The following is a 25,938-nucleotide window of genomic DNA, read 5'->3' on the forward strand; positions in this document are numbered from 1 at the left end:
TATGTTCCTATGAACATTTTCTTAATTGTTTTGGGTTTGTTTTTGTAGGTCCTTTTCTTCTCTTGTGTTTCCCACTTAGAGAAGTTCCTTTGCATTTGTTCTAGAGCTGGTTCAGTGGTGCTGAATTCTCTTAGCTTTTGCTTGTCTGTAAAGCTTTTGATTTCTCCATCAAATCTGAATGAGATCCTTGCCGGGTAGAGTAATCTTGGTTGTAGGTTCTCCCCTTTCATCACTTTAAGTATATCATGCCACTCTCTTCTGGCTTGTAGAGTTTCTGCTGAGAAATCAGCTGTTAACCTTATGGGAGTTCCCTTGTATGTTATTTGTCGTTTTTCCCTTGCTGCTTTCAATAATTTTTCTTTGTCTTTAATTTTTGCCAATTTGATTACTATGTGTCTCGCCATGTTTCTCCTTGGGTTTATCCTGTATAGGTCTCCATGCGTTTCCTGGAGTTGGGTGGCTATTTCCTTTCCTATGTTAAGGAAGGTTTCGACTATAATCTCTGGAAATATTTTCTCGGGTCCTTTCTCTGTCTTTTCTCCTTCTGGGACCCCTATAATGCGAATGTTGTTGTGTTTAATGTTGTCCCAGAGGTCTCTTCGGCTGTCTTCATTTCTTCTCATTCTTTTTTCTTTATTGTGTTCCACAGCAGTGAATTCCACCATTCTGTCTTCCAGGTCACTTATCTGTTCTTCTGCCTCAGTTATTCTGCTATTGATTCCTTCTAGTATAGTTTTCATTTCAGTTATTGTATTGTTCATCTGTTTGTTTGTGTTTTAGTTCTTCTAGGTCTTTGTTAAACATTTCTTGCATCTTCTCGATCTTTGCCTCCATTCTTTTTCCCATGTCCTGGATCATCTTCACTATCATTATTCTGAATTCTTTTTCTGGAAGCTTGGCTATCTCCACTTCATTTAGTTGTTTTTCTGGGGTTTTATCTTGTTCCTTCATCTGGTACATAGCCCTCTGCCTTTTCATCTTGTCTGACTTTCTGTGAATGTAGTTTTTGTTCCACAGGCTGCATGATTGTAGTTCTTCTTGCTTCTGCTGTCTGCCCTCTGGTGGATCTAAGAGGCTTGTGCAAGTTTCGTTATGGGAGGGGCTGGTGGTGGGTAGAGCTGGCTGCTGCTCTCTTGGGCAGAGCTCAGTAAAACTTTAATCCGCTTGACTGCTGATGGGTGGGGCTGTGTTCCCTCCTTGTTGGTTGTTTGGCCTGAGGCAACCCAACACTGCAGCCTACCCAGGCTCTTTGGGGGGGCTAATGATGGACTCTGGGAGGGCTCACACCAAGGAGTACTTCCTAGAAATTCTGCTGCCAGTGTCCTTGTCCTCACAGTGAGCCTCAGCCACCCCCCACCTCTGCCGGAGACCCTCCAACACTAGCAGGTAGGTCTGGTTCAGTCTCCCCTGGGGTCACTGCTCTTTCCCCTGGGTCCTGATGTGCACACTACTTTGTGTGTGCCCTCCAAGAGTGGAGTCTCTGTTTCCCCCAGTCCTGTCAGAGTCCTGCAATCAAATCCCGCAAGCCTTCAAAGTCTGATTCTCTAGGAATTCCTCCTCCTCTTGTCGGACCCCGAGGTTCAGAAGCCTGATGTAGGGCTCAGAACCTTCACTCCAGTGGGAAGACGTCTGTGGTATAAGTGTTCTCCAGTTTGTGAGTCACCCACCCAGCAGTTATGGGATTTGACTTTACTGTGATTGTGCCCCTCCTACCATGTCATTGTGGCTTCTCCTTTGTCTTTGGATGTGGGGTATCTTTTTTGGTGAGTTACAGTGTCTTCTTGTCGATGACTGGTCAGCGGTTTAGTTGTGATTCAGGTGTTCTCGCAAGAGGGAGTGAGAGCACGTCCTTCCCCATTTTATGTTTTGGATATCAAATTTCCATCTTTTCATTTTGTGTCTCCCTTAACTAATTATTTTTGTTATAGTTATTCTCCTTTTACTACTTTTGTCTTTTAATCTTCATACTAGTTTTATAAATCATTAATCCACTACTTTACTATGTATTTACCTTTCTATTGAGATTTATTCTTTCATGTTTTCATGTTACTAATTAGTACCCTTTCTTTTCAGCTTAAAAAGGTCCCTTTAACATTTCATGTGAATTTGATTTAGTGATGATAAACATTTTTAGCTTTCCCTTTTCTGAAAAACTCTCTCTGTCCTTATCAATTATCATTCTGAATGATAATTTTGCTGGGTAGAGTATTCTTTTTTTTTTTTTTTAAAGATTTATTTTTTTATTGATTAATTGATTGATTGATTGATTGCTATGTTGGGTCTTCGTTTCTGTGCTAGGGCTTTCTCTAGTTGTGGCAAGCGGGGGCCACTCTTCATCGTGGTGCGCGGGCCTCTCACTATTGCGGCCTCTCTTGTTGCGGAGCACAGGCTCCAGACGCGCAGGCTCAGCAATTGTGGCTCACGGGCCCAGCTGCTCTGCGGCATGTGGGATCTTCCCAGACCAGGGCTCGAACCCATGTCCCCTGCATTAGCAGGCAGACTCTCAACCACTGCGCCACTAGGGAAGCCCTGGGTAGAGTATTCTTGGTTGTTAGTTTTTTTCTTTCAGCACTTTGAATGTATTATGCCACTCCGTTTGGCCTGCAAAGTGTATACTGAAAAGTCTGCTCATAGTCTTATGGGGGTTACCTTGTGGGTAACAAGTTATTTTTGTACTGTTGTTTTTAAGATTCTCTCCTTGTCTTTAACTTTTAACATTTTAATTATAATGCCCCTTTGTGTGGGTCTCATTGGGTTCATCTTATTTGGAACTCTCTGGGTTTCCTAGGTCTGGATATCTGGTTCCTTCCCCAGGTAAGGGAAGTTTTCAGTCATTATTTCTTCAAATAATTTTTCTGCCCTTTTCTCTCTTCTTCTTCTTTTGGAACCCCTATATGAGTGTTTATCTGCTTGATGTTGTCCAATAAGTTTCTTAAGCTATCTTCATCTTTATTCATTCTTTTTTCTTTCTTTTTATATTTTAACATCTTTATTGGAGTATAATTTCTTTACAATGTTGTGTTAGTTTCTGCTGTATAACAAAGTGAATCAGTTATATGTATACATGTATCCCCATATTCCCTCCCTCCTGTGCCTCCCTCCCACCCTCCCTATCCCACCCCTCTAGGTGGTCACGAAGCACCGAGCTGATCTCCCTGTGCTATGCAGCTGCTTCCTACTAGCTATCTATTTTACATTTGGTAGTGTATATACATTAATGCCACTCTCTCACTTTGTCCCAGCTTACCCTTCCCCCTCCCTGTGTCCTCAACACCATTCTCTATGTTTGCATCCTTATTCCTGTCCTGCCCCTAAGTTCATTAGAACCATTTTTTTTTAGATTCCATATATATGTGTTAGCATACGGTATTTGTTTTTCTCTTTCTGATTTACTTCACTGTGTACTACAGACTGTAGGTCCATCCACCTCACTACAAATAACTCAATTTCGTTTCTTTTTATGGCTGAGTAATATTCCATTGTATATATGTGCCACATCTTCTTTATCCACTCATCTGTTGATGGACACTTAGGTTGCTTCCATGTCCTGGCTATTGTAAATAGAGCTGCAGTGAGCATTGTGGTATATGACTCTTTTTGAATTATGGTTTTCTCAGGGTATATGCCCAGTAGTGGGATTGCTGGGTCATATGGTAGTTATATTTTTAGTTTTTTAAGGAACCTCCGTACTGTTCTCCATAGTGGCTGTATCAATTTACATTCCTAACAACAGTGCAAGAGGGTTCCCTTTTCTCCACACCCTCTCCAGCATTTATTGTTTGTAGATTTTTTGATGATGGCCATTCTGAGCAGTGTGAGTTGATATCTCATTGTAGTTTTGATTTGCATTTCTCTAATGATTATTGATGTTGAGCACCCTTTCATGTGTTTGTTGGCAATCTGTATATCTTCTTTGGAGAAATGTCTATTTAGGTCTTCTGCCCATTTTTGGATTGGGTAGTTTGTTTTTTTGATACTGAGCTGTATAAGCTGCTTTTATATTTTGGAGATTAATCCTTTGTCAGTTGCTTCGTTTGCAAATACTTTCTCCCATTCTGTGGGTTGTCTTTTCGTCTTTTTTATGGTTTCCTTTGCTGTGCAAAAGTTTTTGAGTTTCATTAGGTCCCATTTGTTTATTTTTGTTTTTATTTCCATTTCTCTGGTTGGTGGGTCAAAAAGGATCTTGCTGTGATTTATGTCATAGAGTGTTCTGCCTATGTTTTCCTCTAAGAGTTTTATAGTGTCTGGCCTTACATTTAGGCCTTCAATCCATTTTGAGTTTATTTTTGTGTATGGTGTTAGGGAGTGTTCTAATTTCATTCTTTTACATGTAGCTGTCCAGTTTTCCCAGCACCACTTATGAAGAGGCTGTCTTTTCTCCATTGTACATTCTTGCCTCCTTTATCAAAGATAAGGTGACCATATGTGCATGGATTTATCTCTGGGCTTTCTATCCTGTTCCATTGATATATTTCTGTTTTTGTGCCAGTACCATACTGTCTTGATTACTGTAGCTTTGTAGTATAGTCTGAAGTCTGGGAGCCTGCTTCCTCGAGCTCCGTTTTTCTTTCTCAAGATTGCTTTGGCTATTTGGGGTATTTTGTGTTTCCATACAAATTGTGAAATTTTTTACTCTAGTTCTGTGAAAAATGCCAGTGGTAGTTTGATAGGCATTGCTTTGAACTGTAGATTGCTTTGGGTAGTATAGTCATTTTCACAATGTTCCTTCTTCCAATCCAGGAACACGGTATATCTTTCCATCTGTTTGTCTCATCTTTAGTTTCTTTCATCAGTGTCTTATAGGTTTCTGCATACAGGTCTTTTGTCTCCTTAGTTAGGTTTACTCCTAGGTATTTTATTCTTCTTGTTGCAATGGTAAATGGGAGTGTTTCCTTAATTTCTCTTACTGATTTTTCATTGTTAGTGTATAGGAATGCAAGAGCTTTCTGTGCATTAGTTTTGTATCCTGCTAGTTTACCAAATTCATTGATTAGCTCTAGTAGTTTTCTGGTCGCATCTTTAGGATTCTCTATGTATAGTGTCATGTCATCTGCAAACAGTGACAGTTTTACTTTTTCTTTTCAGATGTGGATTCCTTTTATTTCTTTTTCTTCTCTGATTGCTATGGCTAAAACTTCCAAAACTATGTTGAATAATAGTGGTGAGAGTGGGCAACCTTGTCTTGTTCCTGATCTTAGAGGAAATGGTTTCAGTTTTTCACCACTGAGAACAGTGTTGGCTGTTGGTTGGTCATATATGGTTGGTTTGTCATATATGGCCTTTATTATGTCTCCACTTTCTGGAGAGTTTTTATCATAAATGGGTGTTGAATTTTGTCAAAAGCTTTTTCTGCATCTATTGATATGATCATATGGTTTTTATCCTTCAATTTGTTAATATGGTGTATCACATTGATTGATTTGCATATATTGAAGAATCCTTGCATTCCTGGGATAAACCCCACTTGATCATGGTGTATGATCCTTTTAATGTGCCGTTGGATTCTGTTTGCTAGTATTTTGTTGAGAAGTTTTGTATCTATGTTCATCAGTGATATTGGCCTGTAGTTTTCTGTTTCTGTGACATCCTTGTCTGGCTTTGGTATCATGGTGATGGTACCCTTGTAGAATGAGTTTGGGAGTGTTCCTCCCTCTGCTATATTTTGGAAGCGTTGAGAGGATAGGTGTTAGCTCTTCTCTAAATGTTTGATAGAATTCACCAGTAAAGCCATCTGGTCCTGGGCTTTTGTTTGTTGGAAGATTTTTAATCACAGTTTCAATTTCAGTGCTTGTGATTGGTCTGTTCATATTTTCTATTTCTTCCTGGTTCAACCTTGGAAGGTTATTCATTTCTAAGATTTTGTCCATTTCTTCTAGGTTGTCCATTTTATTGGCATATAGTTGCTTGTAGTAATCTCTCATGATCCTTCGTATTTCTGCAGTGTCAGTTTTACTTCTCCTTTTTCATTTCTAATTCTGTTTTTTGAGTCTTCTCCTTTTTTTCTTGATGAGTCTGGCTAATGGTTTATGAATTTTGTTTATCTTCTCAAAGAACCAGCTTTAAGTTTTATTAGTCTTTTGTATTATTCCGTTCATTTCTTTTTCTTTTGTTTCTGATCTGATCTTTATGATTTCTTTCCTTCTGTTAATTTTGGGTTTTTTTTTGTTTTTCTTTCTCTAATTGCTTTAGGTGTAAGGTTAAGTTGTTTATTTGAGATGTTTCTTGTTTCTTGACGTAGGAGTGTATTGCAATAAACTTCCCTCTTAGAACTGCTTTTGCTGCATCCCATAGGTTTTGGGTCGTCGTGTTTTCATTGTCATTTGTTACTAGGAATTTTTTGATGTCCTCTTTGATTTCCTCAGTGATCTCTTGGTTATTTAGTAACGTATTGTTTAGCCTCCATGTGTTTGTGTATTTTACGTTTTTTTTCCCTGTAATTGATTTCTAATCTCATAGTGTTGTGGTCAGAAAAGATGCTTGATATGATTTCAATTTTCTTAAATTTACGGAGGCTTGATTTGTGACCCAAGATGTGATCTATCCTGGAGAATGTTCCGTGCGCACTGGAGAATAAAGTATAAAATGCTGTTTTTGGATGGAATGTCCTATAAATATCAATTAAATCTATCTGGTCTATTGTGTCATTTAAAGCTTCTGTTTCCTTATTTATTTTCACTTTGGATGATCTGTCCATTGATGTAAGTGAGGTGTTAAAGTCCCCCAATGTTATTGTGTTACTGTCAATTTCCTCTTTTATAGCTGTTAGCAGTTGCCTTATGTATTGAGGTGCTCCTATGTTGGGTGCATATATATTTATAATTGTTATATCTTCTTGGATTGATCCCTTGATCATTATGTCGTGTCCTTTCTTGTCTCTTGTAACATTCTTTATTTTAAAGTCTATTTTATCTGATATGAGTATTGCTACTCCAGCTTTCTTTTGATTTCCATTTGCATGGAATATCTTTTTCCATCCCCTCACTTTCAGTCTGTATGTATTCCTCGGTCTGAAGTGGGTCTCTTGTAGACAGCGTATATATGGCTCTTGTTTTTGTATCCATTCAGCCAGTCTGTGCCTTTTGGTTGGAGCATTTAATCCATTTACTTTCAGGTAGTTATCCATATGTATGTTCCTATTACCATTTTCTTAATTGTTTTGGGTTTTTTATGGTAGGTCTTTTCCTTCTCTTGTGTTTCCTGCCTAGAGAAGTTCCTTTAGCATTTGTTGTAAAGCTGGTTTGGTGGTGCTGAATTCTCTTAGCTTTTGCTTGTCTGTAAAGGTTTTAATTTCTCTGTCGAATCTGAATGAGATCCTTGCTAGGTAGAGTAATCTTGGTTGTAGGATTTTCCCTTTCATCACTTTAAACATGTCCTGCCACTCCCTTCTGGCTTGCAGAGTTTCTGCTGAAAGATCAGCTGTTAACCTTATTGGGATTCCCTTGTATGTTATTTGGTTTTTTTCCCTTGGTACTTTTAATATTTTTTCTTTGTATTTAATTTTTGGTAGTTTGATTATTATGTGTCTTGGCATGTTTCTCCTTGTTTTTATCCTGTATGGGGCTCTCTGTGCTTCCTGGACTTGATTGACTATTTCCTTTCCCATATTAGGGATTTTTTCAACTATAATCTCTTCAAATATTTTCTCAGTCCCTTTCTTTTTCTCTTCTTCTTCTGGGACCCCTATAATTCATTGTTGGTGCATTTAATGTTGTCCCAGAAGTCTCTGAGACTGTCCTCAATTCTTTTTATTCTTTTTTGTTTATCCTGCTCTGCAGCAGTTATTTCCACTATTCTATCTTCCAGTTCACTTATCTATTCTTCTGCCTCAGTTATTCTGCTATTGACTCGTTCTAGAGTATTTTTAATTTCATTTATTGTGTTGTTCATCGTTGTTTGTTTCATCTTTAGTTCTTCTAGGTCCTTGTTAAACGTTTCTTGAATTTGCTCCATTCTATTTCTGAGATTTTACATCGTCTTTAGTATCATTACTCTGAATTGTTTTTCAGGCAGACTGCCTATTTCCTCTTCATTTGGTGTGGTGGGTTTTTACCTTGTGCCTTCATCTGCTGCATATTTCTTTGTCTTCTCATTTTCTTTAGCTTAATGTTTTTGGAGTCTCCTTTTCGCAGGCTGCAGGTTCGTAGTTCCTGTTATTTTTGGTGTCTGCCCCCAGTGCGTGGGGTTCGTTCAGTGGCTTGTGTAGGCTTCCTGGTGCAGGAGATTGATGCCTGGTGTTCTAGTGGTTCGGCCTATATCTTGTCTTTCTGCCAGGTAGGACTGTGTCCACTGTTGTATTTTGGTGTGTCTGTGAATTTAGGATGACTTTAGGCAGCCTCTCTGCTAATGGGCGGCATTGTGTTCCTGTCTTACCAGTTGTTTGGCATGCAGCATCTAGCACTGTAGCTTGCTGGCCGTTGTGTGGAGCTTGGTCTTAGTGTTGAGACTGAGATATCTGGGAGAGCTTATACTGATTAATATTATGTGGGGCCAGTAGGTCTCTGGTGGTCCAATGTCCTGGACTCGCCTCTACCACTTCAGAGGCTCAGGTCCGACACCCGACCAGAGCACCAAGACCCAACCAGCCACATGGCTCGGAAGAAAAGGAAGAAAAACAAACAAACAAACAAATGAACAGATAGAACCCCAAAACAAATGGTAAAAGCAAAACTAAACTGACAACGTCACACAAAGAAACATACACTTACACAGTCATAAAAGGAAACAAAAAACAAACAAAACAAAACAAATAAAACCAAACTGACAGAATCCTAGGACAAATGGTAAAAGCAAACCTAAACAGACAAAATCACACAAGGAAACATACACATGCACACTCACAAAAAGAGAAAAAAGTAAAAAAAAAAAGGAAGAGAGCAACCGAACCAATAAACAAATCCACCAGTGATAATAAGCACTAAAAACTAAACTAAGATGAACATAAAACCAAAAACAAATCAGATGCAGAAAGCAAACCCCAAGTCTACAGTTGCTCCCAATGTCCACTGCCTCAAATTTGGGAACATTCATTGTCTATTCAGATATTCCACAGATGAAGAGTTTATCAAGTTGATTGTGGGGATTTCATCCACTGCTCCTGAGGCTGCACGGAGAAATTTCCCTTTCTCTTCTTTGTTTGCACAGCTCCTGGGATTCAGCTTTGGTTTTGACCCCACCTCAGCGTATAGGCCACCTTCAGGCGTCTGTTTCCCACCCAGACAGGAGGGGGTTAATGCAGCAGCTGATTAGGGCTCTCTTGCTCACTCAGGCTGGGGAGAGTGAGGAGTACGGTAGTCATAATTGGAATACAGGGCGAGCCTGCGGCAGCAGAGGCCAGCATGACATTGTAACAGCCTGAGGCGCGCCATGTGTTCTCCCGGGGAATTTGTCCCTGGATCACGGGACCCTGGCAGTGGTGTGCTGCACAGGCTCCCGGGGGGCTGTGGGTCGTGACCTGTGCTTGCACACAGGATTCTTGGTGGCAGCGGCAGCAGCGTTAGGGGTCCATGCCCATCCCTGCGGTCAGAGATGAGAGCTGTGACTCGTGCCCATCTGTGGAGCTCACTTAGGCGGTGCTTTGCTGTCTGTGGGCACACGGATCAGGAATCCCCTCTCCTCGTGCACCCCAAAACAATGGTTTCTTGCCTCTCCAGCAGGCCCAGACTTTTTCCTGGGCTCCCTCCCAGCTAGCTGTGGTGCGCTAGCCCCCTTCAAGCTGTCTTCATGCGGCCAGCCTCAGTCCTCTCCCTGGGGTCTGACCTCCAAAGCCCGAGCCTCAGCTCCCACCCCCCACCTGCCCTGGTGGGTGAGCAGACAAGCTTCTCAGGCTGGTGAGTGCTGGTCGGCACCGATTCTCTGTGTGGGAATCTCTCCTCTTTGCCCTCTGCACCCGTGTTGCTGCGCTCTTCTCCATGGCTCCGAAGCTTCCCTCCCGTCTCCCCTGTCCCCACTTGTGGAGGGGCTTCCTAGTGTGTGGAAACTTTTCCTCCTTCACAGGTCCCTCCCAGAGGTGCGGGTCCCATCCCTATTCATTTGTCTCTGTTTTTTCTTTTTCTTTTGCCCTACCCAGGTACGTGGGGAGTTTCTTGCATTTTGGGAAGTCTGAGGTCTTCTGCCAGCATTCAGTAGGTGTTCAGTAGGAGTTTTTCCACATGTAGAGGTATTTTTGATGTATTTGTGGGGAGGAAGGTGATCTCCACATCTTACTCCTCTGCCATCTTGAAGGTCTCCTCTCTTCTTTTTTCTTTCTGATGCTCTGATGGGATGAGTTCTTCTGATTGGGTGCCTTGTCTTCGAGTTGACTGGTCTTTCCTTCTGTTTCATCTAGCCTGCTGTTTAACCACTCTAGTGTATTTTTCAGTTCAGTTATTGTATTCTTCAACTCTGTGACTTCTTCTTGGTACTTTCTTATATTTTCTAATATTTTTTGAAGTCCTTACTGTGTTCATCCATTCTTCTCCTGAGTTTGGTGAGCATCTTTATAACCATCCTTTGAATGCTTTATCAGATAAATTACTTATCTCTGTTTCATTAAAGTTTTTTTCTGAGGTTTTATTTTGTTGTTTGGTATGGAACATATTCCTGTTTCTTCATTGTACTTAACTCTCTCTGTTGGTTTCTATGCGTTTGATGAAATAACCACCTCTCCCATTCTAGAAATAGTGGCTTCATGTAAGAGATGAACTTTGTCATTCAACCTTGCCCTAGGTGTTGGTTGTCTCTCAAACCTTTGTGATTATCCAAGGAGCCTATTATATTTTAAATAGTTCTCAGTAGTCAAGGGTGTGCCAACACTTGTCAGTGTCCCAGAGGGGAGGATCTCAGTCAGCATGTAGGTTCAGGCTGATTGGAAGCCAGACCCTCAGACAGCAGCTTTTAAAATATGCAAATATACACAGTCCTGTGGGACCACAAGTGTATGCCCCACTGGTCACCAGAACCAGGTAATCTGGAGGTCTCCCCTGGTGGCAGTCATAAAAATTAGCGCTCTAGACAATTGTATAAGCTCTTTTCTGAGATACTGGTGAGACATAGCGAGGCAGAGGGAGACCACAAAGATGACATCCTTTGGGCTGTGTTCTCTGAGAGTAGCTGCATAGGCCCTTAGGTGTGTGCCAGACCTGAAGCTTGCCCATCTGGCCAAAGCTCCAGGACAAGAAAATAGGCCTCTTTCACAAAAAGCCTGGGGATGTCTTTCAGTCTGTCTGTGTAGTACCTTGGGGGTAGTAGCCTGTCAAGAGTTGTGTCTCTGATTGGTACATACAAGTCCCCTGCCACAAGAAGCAAGCAGTCAAGTGGTGTCACCTGGACAGTATCCTCAAAAACTGGGGTACTAGACATAAAAACCAAGGGACCAGATATATGTAAGAGTTACCCTCTAGGACATACTAGCACTCTGGTGCCTGGCAGAGAGAGAGTGCAAAGATAGCAGTTGCCCTCTGAGGTCTGTGGCAGGGATTACAGTCAGCCCTTACATGTGTGTTTAACTAGAAGCCAGGGCTTCCCTGGTGGCACAGTGGTTGAGAATCTGCCTGCCAATGCAGGGGACACGGGTTCGAACCCGGGTCTGGGAAGATCCCACATGCCGCGGAGCAACTGGGCCCGTGAGCCACAATTACTGAGCCTGCGCGTCTGGAGCCTGTGCTCCGCAACAAGAGAGGCCGCAATAGTGAGAGGCCCACGCACCGCGATGAAGAGTGGCCCCCACTTGCCACAGCTAGGGAAAGCCGTCGCACAGAAACGAAGACCCAACACAGCCATAAAAATAAATAAAAATAAATAAATTTTAACTAGAAGCCTGCTTCTAGGCTGCATGTATGATGATTAGCTAATAGGCCTCTTTCACAGAGAGACTGAACTTCTTTGTCTGTTGCCTCTTCCTTTCCTGTGCTCTGGGGGTGGTATCTGTTTAAGAACTCTTTTTCCATTGATTACAGTCTTGTGCGACTTGCAAGCAGAAGCCCCACTGGCCACCAGAGCCAGGCCATGTAGAGGTGTCCTGTGTAGAAGCTGCAAAAATTGGGGTATATGACAAAGGTATATGTTCCTTTCTGGGAGGTACTGGTGATTTGGACTAAAGCAGAGGGACTATGCAAAGATTCCATCCACTGGCCTGTATTCCCTGCAAGCACTTCCTTAGGCCACTAGATATGTGTCAAGGCAGAAGCCTGCACCTCAGGCTAAAGCTCCTGGACTAGCAAATAGACTCCTTTCACACACTGGGGGTGTGTTTCCGTCTGCTGTCTGGACAATGCACCAGGGTGGTAGCCTTCCTAGAACTGTCTCTCTGATTGTTAAAGTCCCTTCAGGCCCAGGAACACAAACTCCCCTGGCCTCCAGAGTCAGCAATCAAGGGGCATCCCCTGGGCAGTAGCTGTACAAATCAGACTTGCAGACATGTGTAAAAACTCCCTTCTGGGAGATACTGGTACTCTGGAACACTGTAGAGGGACAGCGTGAAGATGGTGCCCACTGACTGTAGTGAGGCAGAGGGGGGAGAATAAAGATGGTACCCACTGGAAAAAGAAAAAAAGAGAGATTGTGTCCCCTAGGGGGCTAGAGCAAGGCAGAGGGAGAGTACAAAGATGGCATCACCAGTCTCTGTCCCCAGGAAAGGTTTCAACAGTCTCCTACATGTGTGAGTTAAATTAGATGCCTGCCCGTCAGGCTAATGCTTTAACATAAGTAGAGTGAGCTTCTTGCACTTTGTTACTGTCTGTCTCTGTGCTGGGCCCTGGGGAGGATGAGTCCTAGCGCTCGAGCCTTTTAAAAGCCATTTCTGAGTCTTGTGGGTTCAGTGAATGCAAGCCTCATTGGTTTTCAAAGCTAGATATTTTGGGGGCTCATCTCTCAAGTGCAGGTCTTAAAAGCTGGGGTGCTGGATGTGGGGTTCCAACCCTGTGCTCCTCAGTGAGAAGCTCTGGGTTTGAATTCCCTCCTGATTCTGGATTGCATGCTGGGGGTGGAGTTTATGGTGAGATTGTGTCCCAGCCTCTCCTACCCATTTCAGTGTGTTTTTCTTCTCATTTTCCTGATGTGTAGTCATTGTTCAGCTAGCCTTTAGGGCTTTTTTTTTTTTAAAGAGGAAATTGTTCCATATGTAGCTGTAGACTGTATGTCCATGGAAGGAGGTGAGTTCATGATCTTCTTATATTGCTGTGTTGAACCGTAACCCATCCTCTTTTTAAAAACATTTTTTAAAAAATATTGAAACAGTTTCAAACTTACAAAAAATGTTGCAGTGACCAATTTTTATATGAATTTCTTTCTGGACTTAGAAGTTCCAAGATCATTCAGATATGGTAAATTTGAAACCCTATCAGTAGGAACACAAATCATGATTATAAATTCTCTTGGGAGACCTTTCTCTCCGCCCTTTTCAGAGCTTATTCCATGATAGAAAATCTTCCTTGTCATCTTGCCGTGCCGGGGATTGACTTTTCGCTGAGGGTACAGAACTTCCCAGATCTTTCTATGGGGCGAGGGCATGAGGAGGGGCTCATAGTTTCTAATTTCTGCTTGCACCAAGGGCCCAAATTCTTATCTCCAGCTACCATATGAGTTTAAAGCTACCTTCCTCATCCAACCCCCTTCCCACTCAAGATAGGATCATACTGTGTGCTCAGAGTTCCAGTGTTCAGTTCTTCCTTTATTTCTGGCACCTAAGTATTTCGCTGTCTTTTTTTGTAAACTCAAATATGTATTAAAATACTTTTTTTCACTCTACGTAGCATTACTAGGTGTTTGTAATGGAAGAGCTTTCATGTTATCTAGTCTGCCCGTATTAGTTAGGAATTGATTGTGTTCAGCTTAAGTTACAGAAACCTGGGTACAGTGACTTACCAAAATAGGGATTCATTTTTTCACCTGCTAAGAAGTTCAGAGGTTGGCAGCTTTCTATGTTTCTGTTTTGCTATTTGTAGCATGTAGCTTTCATCCCCATATCTCAGGATGGTTCCTATACTTCTAGGCATCACATATGTCTTAAAGGCAGAAAAAAGATGAAAGGTGAAATCAAAGGGTACTTGCAACTGAGTCTGCTTTCTCTTTTTTCTTTTTTTAAATCAAGAAAATAGCTTTTTCATAAGCCCCACCTAGTAAACTTTTATTTGCATCTCTTTGACCAGACGTGGGTCATTTGATTCCTTCTAAAAGCAATAGAGTTTGGTAAATGCAGTGTGCGCTGTTGAAAAATACCCACTTTTTTTTTTTTTAACAAGGCACATTGTCATGCTGAACAAGACGGGGGTACTGTTAGCAAAGAAGAAGTGGAGAAGAGTTATAGGACAAGCAACTATCAATATCTGCCATGCTTCTGCGTGGCAAGAACTGAAAGTCTCCTGTGTTCTTTCTGCTGCACTGCAACTTCCTTTCAGTTTTTACCCTACTGAACAGGGTAGGCAACATAACTCGCAGGGCAGAGTACAAAATGGAAGTATGGAACCCCTTGTTCAAGAAATAGGAGAAAAGTGCCAAAGGTGCAAAAGTAGAAAACTTTTTCCTTTCTTCTGTGGTCTCTCAACTTTCATAGTGTTTTTAATTTGCTACTTAATGTCATTCTAAGCAAAAAATAAATAAATAAAAATTTAGATTATTAGCATGAATTTTACCTTGCATCTTCATATTGTAAATGCCAGTTTTAAAACGCAAATATAGGGCTTCCCTGGTGGTGCAGTGGTTGAAAATCTGCCTGCCAATGCAAGGGACACGGGTTCGAGCCCTGGTCTGGGAAGATCCCACATGCCGCGGAGCAATTAGGTCCATGAGCCACAACTACTGAGCCTGCGCGTCTGGAGCCTGTGCTCCGCAACAAGAGAGGCCGCGATAGTGAGAGGCCCGTGCACCGCGATGAAGAGTGGTCCCCACTTGCCGCAACTAGAGAAAGCCCTCGCACAGAAACGAAGACCCAACACAGCCATAAATAAATAAATAAATAAATAAAAATAAGCTTCCATTTAAAATAAATAAATAAATTAAAAAATAAAACGCAAATATAAGACCATTTAACATGTATGCATAATCATTGAAATTACACAATTTGTAATTCTTAGTGTGTCTGTACATTTCTATTTCATTCTTACCAAAGTAGTAGAAATGCTGCACAAATCTAAGTCAGTTTTTAAAATTTCATTTCTTGGTATATGCACATTCTACCAATATTCTGTACCTTTGGCTTAATGATGAATAAGGAAGGACTGAAAGGAAGATGAACTATAGATTGCCCTTTCCTTCTCTCATCATTTTCAGTGTCAGTGGTTGGAAGCTTCCATATAAACTTACCTTATTCTCTCATTGGTCTGCTGGAATTCTTTATTCATGAAGTGTTGTTAACACTATGTGAATGTGGCAGCAAGGACTGGCAGTGAATATGTGTATCTGAAAGTGCTGATATGGAAAGATTTCTAAGATATAATAATAAAAAAAACATGCGGAACAGTGTGTGAGTCTTTGTGTAAATAAAAAATGAATGTGTTTGTTATGTATATATAAGTACTTTGTATATGCAATAATTTTAAGAAACTTTTTTTCAGTGGTTATCTTTGGGGAAAAAGTACAGTGGAGTAAGGAGTGGGAAGGGTTGAAGGCTTTCACTTTTCATTTTGTATCTTTCTTTACCGCTTGGATTTTCAGCCTGTGTGTGTCTGTTTGCCTGTGTGTGTGTGTGTGTGTGTGTGTGTGTGTGTGTGTGTGTATACACACTTATATATAACATTTCTTTCATATTTTAATTTTTTAATTTTAGAGTAGCAGTTTTATTGATTTAATAAATATGATGCATGCTCATTAAAAATATTCAAATGGCAAAGCAATGGACAAGGAAGAAAGTAACCAGCAACCCAGAACCACCACCCAGAAATAGCCAGTGTAAACATTTGGTGAAAATCTCTTTCTATATAAATACAGATGAAGAATGAGTGAGAGAGACACAGAAGGAAAGATAAAAAAGAGAAAGGGACAGTTATAAAAGGTATTAAGTTTACTTGAATTTTACAGAAACAAAAAACTGGAATGAAAAGCTAAACTTCATTATTTCTTTTCTGCAAGAGGTATTAGATCCTAAAGGACCCCTCTTGGAGTCATTGGAATCTTTTTTTTTTTTTTTTCTTTAATTAATTTATTTATTTTTATTTTTGGCTGTGTTGGGTCTTCATTTCTGTGCGAGGGCTTTCTCTAGTTGCGGCAAGCGGGGGCCACTCTTCATCGCGGTGCGCGGGCCTCTCACTATCGCGGCCTCTCTTGTTGCGGAGCGCAGGCTCCAGACGCGCAGGCTCAGTAGTTGTGGCTCACGGGCCTAGTTGCTCCGCGGCATGTGGGATCTTCCCAGACCAGGGCTCGAACCCGTGTCCCTTGCATCGGCAGGCAGATTCTCAACCACTGCGCCACCAGGGATGCCCTGGAATCTTTTTTGTATGAGTTTTTTTTTTTCCCCCTCCTTTGACTACTGGTTTCAATCTTAGACATTGTCTATTAACTTATTATTTTTGAAAGATGAGATAATGAGAACTCATATTTTTTTACCTTTCCTTTGTCTCCCTACAAACTTATACTGCTTTTATTATTTCTAATTTTCAGTAGAGAATTAAACAGAGAGTCAGGATTAATGTTCAGTGTCACTAGAGGATGTAGGAAAACAAGCACTCTCATATACTGTTGAAGGAAGTTATACATTGATAAAGACGTTTAGGATGATAATTATTTATCAACATATAAAATGTATAAGGTCTTTGACCCAGCAATTCTACCTGTAGGAATCTATCCAAAGACATGTTTGTACAGAGATAAGTATACAAAGATATTTTTGTAATACTGTTTTAATACTAAAAAATTGGAAACAACTTAAATATTAATCAGTAAGGAAATAGTTTTATGACTTATAGTGCATTCATAATTTGGAATACTATACACTTGTTAAAAGAATGATGGAGATAAATATATACTAAAATGGAAAAAAAGTCTCAATTATGTTGTTAAGAGAAAAAAAGCAAGTCATATATTATACCTCCAGTGTGATTCCATTTATTATAAAAGAATATATATATTTGTACATAAGCATAAAATTTACATACCCACATTAGTACAGAATGGTACACATAGAGAAAGAGACAAAGAGGAAGAGACTGGGTGGATAAAGAGGAACTTTAACATTTAACTGTATATACTTAAAAACTGCTTTAGTGTTTTACAATAGGAATGTATATGTTGTATAAAAGATAGGGAGGAAAAAAAAGAAAAAAATAACTAGTTTCTTCTCAAAAATTTAATATGTGAGAGTAAGGTACCTAATTAATTTTGTCTAGTAATTCACATTTAAGGATTAATATGATAATTAAATCTGCATTATATTTCAAGTGAAAAAAACAAACCGGCTTCTGACACAATCCATATGGCTTGCCATAGATATTGGCCAAAAAGTCAAAACTTTCCCTCACCTCAAAATGACATAATTTCTCTCCTGTTATGCTTAGGATCTTGGAATAATTTAATTTGCCACCTTCTTTGTTCCTGAGTAAAAGTGCTAGGTTAACAGCAATGTTATTCTCTTTCAAAGTGTTTCTAGAAATATCTTAGTCTTTATGCCCAAGTTTTCACTGGAAGAACTGAATACTCATTCCACTCATTCTGCTTGATTATACTTTTGTTTTATACTTTAGTTAATGATACTACTTTGTGACTTGAGATGAAGACTAAAAGAAAGAGTAAAATAACAGGTTGACCCACATTGTTGTAATTTAGGTTAATATGACTCTTACTAGCAATAAGCTTCCTGTACTGAAAGGTACATATCAGTTATTCACTGATGCTTTGAAGTATGGGAATAAGGAGACAATATCGTCAAATTCAGTGGTGTAAGTTTAAACTCTTAAGTTCCCAAGGAAAATTTCAAAAGACCCACTTACCTGTTGCTTACCAATCAGATCAACTAACAGACACCTATTATGAGCAATCCCTTTGGTAAATTCAATACAGGACACCAACCAATATAAGATTGCCCCTTCTATCAAAGGACAGACACACATAAGATTTTATGGAAAGTCAAATCTAAGAAAGTCTAGTTTTGAATGCATTCTAGTGGTTGTGCTGGAGTTAAGGATATCCAGAAGTCTTACTCAGAAGCACAAAATGTGATCCTTGTGCTCCAAGGGCATATAATCTAGTTTTGTTCACATGCAAAGAAAACCTACACTGTGAGGTTGTGTGATGCCAAGTATTAATTGAACAGAACAGATAAGTGTTATAGAAAGTCACAGAAAGGACACATTATTACTCTACTAGACATAGAGTAGTCAGGTAAACCCTACAGCATGAGACAGGAGACATCTAATAATGTTTAGAAGGCAGTTGGAAATATGTAACTAAAGCTTGGGAAAGAACACCAGGTTAAAGGTACAATTGTCTGAGTATTTGCATAGATGTGATAGATAAGATTTCCATCAGGAGATATACAGTGAGAAGGAAAGGAAAGTTAAAGCTTGAGGAAAAGAGTAAGACACTGTGAAAATAAGAAAAGACAGATTTAAAAAAATAATAGAACATTTGGAAATTTAAAATACAGTCATTAAAATAAAAATCTTACTGACTGATTAATAGCTTATTAGATGCAGATGAAGAGATATTAGTAAATGAAGATAGTTCTGAGGAAATTATACAGAAAGGCAGCATGAAGAAATAGGGAATGAAAAGTATGAATTAAGAAAAATGAGGATAGGGTGAGAAAGTTCAATATATTATCCAATAAGATTTCCAGAAAGCAGGATAAGAAAGAAGGAGAGAGACAAATTTGATGAGATAATGGTTGATAATTTCAAAACTTTGAAAGAATTGATGAAATAATGTCTCAAGGTCAATAATCAGAAGTCTCAAGCAAAATAAAAGGAAGTATACTCTAGGCACATTGTAGCAAATTGGAATACTGCAAAAAGAAAGATAAAATCTAGAAAGGAATCAGATATAAAAGATAGGTTACTTGTAAAGAAATAACTATTGGATTAGCAATAGAGTAGCAACAGATTTCTCAAGAACAACAGTGGAAGCCAGAAGTTAATTAAACAGTATCTTCAAGGAGCTGAGGAAAACCCAATAAACTTAGAATTTAGTACACAACAAAAGTATCGCTTAATAGTTCCAAATAATGACACTTTTCAGACAAAGATTGAGAAAATTTACCTCTCACAGATTGTCATTGAAAGACTAAAATATCCACATTAATTCTGTACATTGTTTAAAGATATATTCATATGTCTTACATATGTATCATATACAGTACATGTAAGTGGTAAAATTATAAAAACAAGCATTTATGGGGATATATGTATACGTATAGCTGATTCACTTTGTTATACAGCAGAAACTAACACAACATTGTAAAGCAATTATACTCCAATAAAGATGATAAAAAAATAAATGAAAAATAAGGAAAAAAAATAATAAAAAAAATAAAAACAAGCATGGGAATGAAAAAACACCTAATTCAAAATAGTGTTTATCTGTGAGAGGAGAGAAGAGAATTGAATTAGAGCTTCATTTGTATTTTTTAAGCTAGTTATACAGGCATTCATTCTATTTTTTAAGGCATTTTTTGGTCTACTTGAAATATATTTAAAAAGGAAGTAGGGAGTTTTAAGAAAAGGAATGATCTACAATATCAAATATTGCATGAGAAAATGAGGACAGGAAATTCCACAGATTTGGATACTTAAAGCCCACTGAATATGCTCCAGAGAATTGTTTTCCTAGAGAAGGGAGAATGAAAACGTCCATTCCAGTCTGCCTACATGTGTTCCTATCATTTCTCCCCTCCTGTTATAGTAAAAGATATGTCCCTCTGCCCATCAAATATCAGTCCTTTCCCTGTGTGTTCTGGATCCTACCTCTCCCACCTTTTTAGGATCCATATATTTACCCCTTTCTTTCCTATATTTTCATTTTCTCCCTTTCTACAAGTTCCTTTCCAATATTTAAACATGCTTAAGTCTCTCCTTTTTTTAAACTCCTCTTCCCCCTGATTGCTGCGAAACCAAATACTGCCTCTTTTCACTCTCACAATCCTATTCCGACCACTGCCTTTTTTATCTCCTTCCCATGTCAAACATCTTAAAAGAATTATCTCCAATTAGTGTCTCAGTGTCTGTACCTCCCCTTTACCTCTGAAACCACTCTAATGTAGCTCCTCTTCCGACCCCCATTCCACAAAAATTATTCTCCTTAAGGTCACCAGTGATTTCTCTGTCTTGACCTCTTACCATTACTTATTCCGCACTATTTCCTTCTTATCCATCATCATCATAAATGCAGTATTTATTGAGCATTTACCATATGCCAGACACTGTTTTAAGCACTTTATGTGTATTGTTTCCTTCTTGAAACCTCTCTTCCTTTGGCTTCTATGACATAACACCCCTCTGATATTCCTTCTGCTTCTCAAGTAGATACTCTTTGGTTTCTTTGCTCATCCTCGTCTCTTCATCTTTAATAGATGAAGTTCCTCAAGTCATCATCCTTATTCCTCTATTCTTCTCACTTTATACCACAGATACTGCTTCCACTCATATATGTCTATATATACACAGATGACTTTCAATTTTATTTTCATTTCATCCACTAGTATTTCAGCATGTAATTCTTTAAAAGATAAGAACTCTTTTTTTTTTTTTTGGTTAAACGTAACCACAATACCATTATCATACCCAAAACAAAATTAATAATAATTCCTTAATATTGGCAAATACTGGGTCAGTGGCAACTTTCCAGTTGTCTCATAAATATTATAAAATTCAGGTTCTAATCAAGTTACTCACTTGATTGCAAACCTTTAGTGGTTTCTCAATATTCTTAGAATAAAGAACAAAATCTATAACCTGTCCTACAGATCTTGCACAATTTTTCCTTGTTTATCTAGTCAGCCAGACCAATAGAATTGAATCTAGAGACCTAAAATGTTATTTCACATCTATTATCTTGAGTTGACATCTAATTGATAATAATAAGTCAAAAAAAGGAACTGAAACACTCATGGTGAAATTTTTGTCTTTTGGAGTTTGTTTTGACAAAAACCAGGGAGTTGAGAAATACTGATTAGAGAAATGATGCAGGCCTGGCTCAGCTAAGGTAGAGATGCTAATGGAAGGGTCCTGATAGACATTACCCTTGGACAGCCTGCCACATATGCTACACAGCAAACTCTCAGGGTTTGGGGAAAATCCAATACAATTTAAATTGTTTTCTCTGTTATCCCTGGACAACCTTCACAAGGACAGACTGCCTAGATGGACCTCTTTGCTGTCAGCTAATTAGTTTACCACTAAAGATGTGCAAACACAACTCAGTCTTCTGAGACTGTCTGCAGTTTTTTCCTCATAAGTACAGTTTTTGCCCTTGTTCCTGGATAGCAGTCTAATGACTGTCTCCCTGTATGTTAAAAATTTTGTTTGTAGGTAAATAACTAAATGTCTCTGAGTTGTTCTTTGATAATAAAAACTTAGTTGTACTCTCAAATTTGTTCTTTCTCCACTCTTTCTCACCTTAATACCTCCACCAGCTCAGTTTTTCAAGATGGAAATCTGGGAATATATTCAATGCTTTCTTGTCCCTCATGCCTGGTTCCTTCCCAATATCCAATTCATCACCAAGATCTGAATCTGCTTTCACAATACATCTTGACAGCAACCACTATAGTCTGAGCCCAAATCATGTATTGTTTGGGCTATTGAAATACTCTCCTAATTGGCCCTAATTGCTTTCCCTACGTTCACATTCATCTCCTTCCATTTCATTTCCCCAGGGAGTCAGAATGTTCTTTTAAAACCATATATCTTATCATATATCTTTCCCTGTTTAAATACTTCAAATGGCTTCTATGATACCTATGATAAAATGATAAATCCTGAATTCGTAACATGGCCTATTCTTTCACAAGGCCCTGCTTGATCTGGCCCCCATATACGCCTGTCTAATCTAATCTGGTACTGTTGTCTCCCTTACAGGTATAGCTACACTGACCTTCTTTCAATTCTTTTGGCACCAAACCTTTTCCCACCTCAGGACCTGCACTCATGCTGTCCCTCTGTCTTAAATTTGTGATGGGGATATGTGAACCAACTTCTAAAGAATAAGAAGATGTCAGCCTAACCTAAAAAATTAATTGCTGTGAACCTCAAGTACTGTGCTTAACTCCAGTGTTCAGTTGAGCTGTTAGATGATTCCCATATTTTTAAAGAATAAGAAGTTGTTTCACAAATCACTTCCTCAGAGGGTTAAGGATTCTCTTCTAATGTCCTTCATAGCTCTAAACACAATTTATAATTTTATTAATTTATATAATTGTCTGATAACTCATCCCTATTAGTCTGTGAACTCTAAAAGGAAAGAGATTGTATCTACTTTTTAAAAATTCTGTATAATAATTGTCTAGCATATAGCAGATACCAAATACTTACTTTGAACAAATGAGTGAGTGAGATGTTGGGGGAAGCATTTTAGTTCAGTGCCTGGCAGACAATACTCAACTTGATTTTCCTTTTTCGTTTTAAACATTTACATTAGATTTTGGTCTTTTATTTAATGGAATGTTGCTAGGTTTTTTAAAAAAAAAGTATGTATTTTAAATCTTTCAGATGGCTACAGATGTCCACTAGATGTCAGCCTAACTGAAAAAATTAATTGCTATGAACTTCAAGTATTGTGCATGATTCCAGTGTTCCGTTGAGCTGTTAGATGATTCCCATATTTTTAATTAAATGAAGAGATAATGTTTTTGTAAATACCTTTGAATTTGAGATTGTGGATGCTCCATGATTGTATATTGAGTACTGAGAATATAATTCTCTTGTGTTCTAAAAGGCTATAGCGATCTTGGATTCTTTGTCAAAGAACTCTATTAATAGTAAAATATTTATGAAATATAATAATAAGGTAATAAAATCTGCTAATATTTATTTGGCATCAACTACATGCCAGACACTTTGCTAAATGCTTAAATGTTTTATCTCATTTAATCTCAATTGATTTCTAAATTAGGACAGTAACTAAAACTATCTCAAATGATTAAAGAATCCTGTGAGATAAATAGTATTACTAACACCACTCAAAAACTGGAGTTTAAAGAGGTTAAGTAGCTGTTCTTAAAAACTCCAAAAGAGATAGCATAACGTATCATAATTACTTATTTATTAAAAATAAACACTTATTTATAAAAAATAAAGATTAAAAAAAACTCTTCGGTCAAGAGGTCGTTATTTAATTTTATTTATTTTATTATTTATTTTGGCTGCACTGGGTCTTAGTTGCGGCACGTGGGATCTTTTAGTTGCAACATGTGGACTTCTTAGTTGCGACATGCATGTGGGCTCTAGTTCCCCGACCAGGGATCGAACCTGGGCCCCCTGCATTGGGGCCCCCTGGAGTCTTACCCACTGGACCACCAGGGAAGTCCCAAAGATGTTTTAATAATGGGGGACTTGTCAACATTCATTGCCACTTGGAACTGAGGATTTTGTTTATATTACAGCTAAATAAATGATGTTGTTTAGTGGAAGAGATTAGGATGGTTGTGGAAAGAGCACAGATTTGGAATTACACAGACTTTGGTTTGCATTTCAGTATCACCATTTAGTAGCTTTACTCTGATGTTGGGCAGGTTATTTCATATCTTTGAGCCTCAGTTGCCTTGTCAGTTAAGAGGGGTTATAATATAATGCCTGCTTTACAGTGCTGAAGTAAAGGTTAGATAGGAAAGTATATGGAAAGTGCCTACCACAGTGACTGGCATGTAATAAGTCATAGTTTTTATTATTTTTTTTATAAATGTCTCAATCTGAGAACAATAGATATTAATTTTGTGGATACTATGGGTAAACAAACCCTTATATTTTTGTGATGGTAGATGAATATGCAAAATACCAATGCCAAGTTCATACCCGAATGACTTAAAATTCATCTATGCACAGTTACATACAAAGATTAATTATTTAACTTGCAAAATTATTGATAATATTTTTATTGAGGAGCTAAGGATTAAGATCATATATTTTGTACTCAGTTGACATTTTTCAAGTACCTTTGGTGTTTGGGTATGATGATGAAGGAGGTAGAGAGAAATGAGATTCACTATCTTCTTTCCATGTTTATCACTACTTACCATTTACTAATATAGTACATTACTTCTTGCTTAGATTCCTTTAATAGCCTCCCAAATCATCTCTCCATTTCAGTTTCCTTTGCTCAAGTTGGAAAGATGAATACTCCACAAATTACAGCTCAAACCATGTGACAGCTTGCTCAAGTATCTTCAGTCTCCATTGCCTACCAATGTAAGTATACACTAATCTTGGTTGGAGTCATATTGTAGACTGTTTCCCCATTTTTACTTTACGATATGCCCCTGTGTACATCCAGAGCCGGATCAGGATATGTGAGCACACAAACTAACAATTATAAAAGTACTTATCTATGTTTATAAACAAATATAGTATGTTTTGTGTGGTTTATGCACATGGTATCATACTGTACCTATAATTCGGTAGTTTTCCTTACTCAATATTATATATATGAAATCTGTTTAATATTGATTAGAGGTAGGTAGACATGACCTATTTCTTTCGGCCGTTGTATAGACCCATCTTACGAATACACCACATTTTGTTTGTCCAGTCCGCTACTGGGGGATAGTTAGATTGTTTCCAGTTTTCACTCTTAAAAATCATGCTGTAGTGAACATCTTCATGTATCCTAGAACACAAATATTAAGAGTTTCTTTAAGAGGTCTACATATAAGTGTCTGCATACTTTTTATTTTACTAACTACCACCAGTTGCCTTCAGCAGAAAGTCCCTGTTTCCTCCCATTTTCACGAAAGCTTGATAGATATTATTAGGTGGAAATAGTATCTTCTGGGTTTTTTTTTTTTTCAAATCTGCATTTCTTTGGCTGACTTGGAGATTGAGACTCTTTTCCTAAGGTGATTGGCCTTTTAATTTTCCTTCCCTGTGCATTGACAATTCGTGTCCTTTGCCCATTTTGTTGTTGTTGTTGAATTGTTGACATTTTTTCTTTTTTCCCCCTCTTTTTTTTATTGAATCTAAAAATATCTGCTTCTTATTTGTCATAAACCTTTCTTTTTTTTTTTAATTTTATTTATTTATTTATTTATGGCTGTGTTGGGTCTTCGTTTCTATGCGAGGGCTTTCTCTAGTTGCGGCAAGTGGGGGCCACTCTTCATCACGGTGCGCGGGCCTCTCACTATCACGGCCTCTCTTGTTGCGGAGCACAGGCTCCAGACGCGCAGGCTCAGTAGTTGTGGCTCACGGGCCTAGTTGCTCCGCGGCATGTGGGATCTTCCCAGACCAGGGCTCGAACTTGTGTCCCCTGCATTGGCAGGCAGATTCTCAACCACTGCGCCACCAGGGAAGCCCCTGTCATAAACCTTTAGTGTCTTTAAATTGTTTTTTTTTTACTATCTTAAATTTATATGTAATTAAAATTCAAAGAATTGAGTATTTTAATACATGAATATGATGTATTTCTTCATTTTTCCAGCTCTTTAATTACTATTATGAATTTATTTGCTTATAAATAGTAATATAATTGACTTTCATACATTGAATTCTTATATTCCTAGAGTTTTGGTTGCATCTCTCAGGATTTTCTATGAAAATGATTATGATTTTCAAATAATGACAATTTTTTCACTTTAAAATACTCATACTTATTCATTATCGTGTCTTTTTGCGTTGGTTAGGGCCTCCAGTATAATACTGACTAGGAGCAATGCTAGCAGGTATCTTGGTGCACTCCTGACTTTAATCTGCATGCTTCTAATATTTCCTATAAATTATGATGCTTGGTATAGAATTGTCTAGATACTTGCTAAAGTTTCTTTTAAATCCCAGTTTTCCAAATTTTTGTTTCTTAAAAATCATGAATAAGTAGTTGAATGTATCAAATGCC

At 38.5% G+C, this 25,938-nt stretch overlaps 1 long non-coding RNA gene across 2 annotated transcripts in view; it reads left to right on the forward strand.

Annotated features, from left to right (window-relative positions):
- LOC309636992 overlaps positions 1 to 25,938 on the forward strand; it is an 88,992-nt gene that overhangs the window by 9,304 nt on the left and 53,750 nt on the right. Inside the window, exon 2 of one of the 2 annotated variants that reach the window (XR_014250336.1) lies at positions 24,204 to 24,302. This is a non-coding gene — a long non-coding RNA (uncharacterized lncRNA). Of the gene's footprint in view, positions 1 to 10,165; positions 24,303 to 25,938 lie in introns of those variants that run through there. The other variant, XR_014250337.1, reaches the window with a different exon arrangement.

The sequence above is a fragment of the Balaenoptera physalus genome (assembly GCF_965194825.1).
Source record: "Balaenoptera physalus genome assembly, chromosome: 1".
NCBI classification, from domain to species: domain Eukaryota; kingdom Metazoa; phylum Chordata; class Mammalia; order Artiodactyla; family Balaenopteridae; genus Balaenoptera; species Balaenoptera physalus.